We start from the raw sequence: 3,871 nt of genomic DNA on the forward strand, positions 1-3,871 counted from the left end.
AAACATAGGCCTGTCCTGGCCCCTGATCAGGAAATATCCTGTCCTACATACTCTGTCTCTGCTTGCTTCTCTATAACCAAGTGAAGGCAACAGGAAATAGATGCACAACCTTCAGATTAACTGAATTCAAATGCAAATATTTTCTTTACAGTTTAATTCAGCCCACTTGTAGGCTCTTTTGTTTCATAATAATGAAAACGGCAATAAGAAGAATGCTGGAAGAATGCTTCATTATACACATTTTTGTTTTTGTTTTTGTGGGATGCAGGGGAAGAGTGGGACACAAAAATCCACCGGGAAAATTCTGACTGCACCAGCCAACAACGAGCCCACAACTGACCCAACCCATCCCCTCCGTCAGATGTAACTCAGAGCAAAACAAACACGCAAATCCGATTCCTCTTTGACTGTAAGAAAATCCACTACTTCAACCTTACCCGCTTTCTGTCTCTGACAGCCACTCATTCATCTTCCTACATTTATTGGATAAATGCAGAGCAATATGCAGGTCCTATTTCCCATGAGGCTTTGCTCCGACCATTCTACATCAATTTAAGAACAAAAAATAAATAAATGTAATCGCTGGCCAATATATATTTGTGGTCATGAAAGTTATGTAACGTCTGAATAAAAATAATTAGATCAAGATAGGAGACTAAACAAAAATCAGTAGGCTGGATTAATGAGAGTGAATTTGACACTCCAGCAACCATGAGTGAGATGTAGAGAGACAACAAGTGTTATATATTTTATATATGTGGCTAGACTAGATATATTTTATATATGTGGCTAGACTAGATGAGTGAAGTAATGAATTACTTTCTGACATATCCATCAGATATTTTGGAGATATTCTCAGGAACATGCTTAATTGACAACAGTTTTAAATCAAAGTGTCACTCTTGAACTTTATCCGTCTACGCAGGACACTCTGCAAGCGAGTTTTCTGGAGCTCATTAACCGGCCTGTCGACCGAGAAATCTCCTGGTCCAAATTCCAAATTCTTCTTTGTTAAGGCACATTGTAAATGCCAAAGAGCAAAAACATGTAGAATTGATTATTCTGACATGAAACTTTGAAATTCAGACCTTCAATTTAAATCGGTCCATTACAGTCCATTCATAATTGTTCCATTTATTTCCAATCAGAACTTATAAATACTGTTTAAAAACATCCAAGTTGGATTTTTTTCCTTTACTGTATTTTCTTTAAACAAGATATAAACAAAGCATCACTGCAGTGCTCAAAGTGCCACTCTTTATAACTTTTTCTCACCCATAAAGAGTCTAGAAACCAGTGGCAGGACAGGAGCACTGCAAGGGCCAGTGCTCTTCTGGCCCCACCACTTGGATTCGCCCATGCTGTGAGGAGCTTAATGTTTTGTTCTTCTCAAAATATACTTATTTGACTGGTCACATGTCTCGATATCACCTCCAGATGATGATACTTTTTTAATAGATTTGTAGTTACCACAAAAAAGACATCTAAGTTCACGCAAAAGAGGAAACAAACGGACAAAAACAACCACACACTATGACAACAGTCTACTTCTTGATAAAATAATATATATTTTATTCAGTGAGTTGATACTTTTTCCAGTTACAAAGGAGTGAAGGGCATTATGGATGCTTAATCTAGATATATATTGGGAACTAAAGCACAACACTAATGACATATCTCACCAGAATAACAAAACAACAGGTTTAGTGAACAGAGATACTATTAACGAAAAGATTTAAGTATCTTTTTTCATGTCCGTCCTCAGGTCTGTGGTTTTATTTAGTCTAGTTTTCTTGCAATTATTGAGACAGAAATAAGAGACTTACATAGCAGAATTTTGCTGAAAATCTATCAAACACTGTCACCTCAGGGTGCACCAGTGAGTCTTGTTTCAGAATCTGTATCAAGAACGTTTACATCTTTTTTTAACTGTATATTCAGATCTCTCAGTGGAGGGTTTGCTGGTGTCACAACCTGTAAACAGAGAAAAACAGTGTGAGCAGGAGCAAGCAAATTCAGTCTGCATAAACCACCTTGACATAACACATCCACTAATTTGATATGATCATTTTCATGATATGCTGTAAATTGACCTTTATTATCAGTTGATCCTCTAGGTCAGCGATCCCCTCTGATAGAGAAAACTAATGATACAATTGAATTAGTAATGCACGACAACATCACACACTGTTTTAACATGTAGGTTCAATTCTAACCTTGCCTAACAGTGAACATCCTCCTGGTAAGACAGCACAGTGATGCATTGATTGGTGTCTTCGTCTCCTCATTCTGTTGACCTGGAGTGTTCCCCAGATTTACAGCAAAGCAAGGATGAAAATAAGTTATTTGTTTTTACACAGGAATCACCTCAAATTTCAGTTTATTTGTATTCAAAGCCACTTGTATTCATCTGTACTGTGACCTCAAGCCAGATTGTTTTCATAAAAATGTTGGCTGGGTGTTTCTCTTTTTCCCCACTCGCAGTACTTGTATGTTTTACTGCTTTACATTTCACTGTGGTTCGAATGTGTGAGTTCTTTTCATTTTTCAGCCATTCTCGTACATTTCTTGCATTTCTTTCCATTAATCTTTTCATGGCCCTGAAGACTGGGAACCACTGAACCAAAATCTTACTATATCTAGAGTTTTTACCTGTTCCATCAACACCAAACTGTATTTTACTTTTCATAAAAAGAGCGGAGAACTTCAGATTTAGATTTAGTCAAGGATCTACATTTTCACTCCTGTGCCTAGTAATACTAAAGAATGTCTAACTGCAGCACTCTGCAACAACATTCAGATATTAACACACAACTGGCAGCTTAGATCTTCTTACCAGATCCAAAGTATTATGTCGTTGATTATCATCGGTTGTCACAGGGGCTGTGTCCACAGAACTGAAGTCTGTGATGATTAGGAAAGTCGTCAGGAGCAGCAGCAACGTTCTCTCCATGATGAGCTAAGGAGTGTGAAACAGCTGAGACACACCCGGGTTTATATACTCTCCCTGCCAGCTAATCACTTCCATGTGGAGGAGGGCGTTCATGGGACAAGATAATATACTGATCCTCAACAATAAAATTTTCCATCCCACAGCTGGAATATGCTTTAAAACAAGTCATATGAAGTTTCAACAGACTTCTTCAAACTAAAATCTCCTTTTGATTTTTGTCTATGGAAAGCTGAAGTTCCCTCACTGAATTTTCTACTGTCAGAATAATGTTTTTATTTTAGTTATATTTTTTAGATATATAGAATCATTAATCAGATAACAGAGTAAGTATTCTCACTGCTGGTCTTTAATTCTTACAACTGTTAGTAATTTGTGTAATGTCTTAATTAAATTTTGAAACATAAAAAAATATGAAAGTAGCCATCTGTTCAAATACAGTAATTATGAATTGTTTCAGTACACTTAAAAAAATGATATATCTTTTAGGAGTGGTTTTAGGTGTGAAAACATATATACATAATCTGTCAATTAACAGAAAATCTATTCAAGATCATAGAAGAAGTATATTTCTTTGACTTTCAATGGTCATTAGCTGTATCAGATTGTCTTTAAACTCAACACAGCTTTATTTACGTCGTACATTTTAAACATAAGTGTAATCTAAAGGGCTTTACAAATTAAAAACTAAATTGAGACAAAACAGCCAAGATGAAAAGAAAATTTAAGACCATTGATTAAAGAAAATAAAATAGCAATAAAAGAAGAAACGAATGAACAAATTCATTAATGAGTTGATAAAATGTTGTAGATGTACATAAGAAAAACAGAAAGGAATATTAAAACTAAGTTTTATAACAAGATTTTAAAGTCTATCCTATAGATGTGATGTCTCTTGGCAGTACCAGCAAGTACTCTGGC

The 3,871-nt window shown here is 35.7% G+C and overlaps 1 long non-coding RNA gene across 2 annotated transcripts; it reads right to left on the reverse strand.

Annotated features, from left to right (window-relative positions):
* Positions 1–1,545: 1,545 nt before the first annotated feature.
* On the reverse strand, positions 1,546–2,948 carry LOC140268691 (uncharacterized). Of its 2 annotated transcripts, XR_011907555.1 has the most exons (3): positions 2,837–2,948; positions 2,094–2,297; positions 1,546–1,974 (listed from the first exon to the last, which is right to left on the reverse strand). It is a non-coding gene; the product is annotated as an uncharacterized lncRNA (long non-coding RNA). The 2 variants fall into 2 exon arrangements; XR_011907554.1 differs by lacking the exon at positions 2,837–2,948 and having other exon boundaries at positions 2,094–2,811.
* Between the last annotated feature and the right edge of the window lie 923 nt (positions 2,949–3,871).

Source organism: Leuresthes tenuis, unplaced genomic scaffold, assembly GCF_036924035.1.
Source record: "Leuresthes tenuis unplaced genomic scaffold, fLeuTen1.0.hap1 SCAF_14, whole genome shotgun sequence".
Taxonomy (NCBI): domain Eukaryota; kingdom Metazoa; phylum Chordata; class Actinopteri; order Atheriniformes; family Atherinopsidae; genus Leuresthes; species Leuresthes tenuis.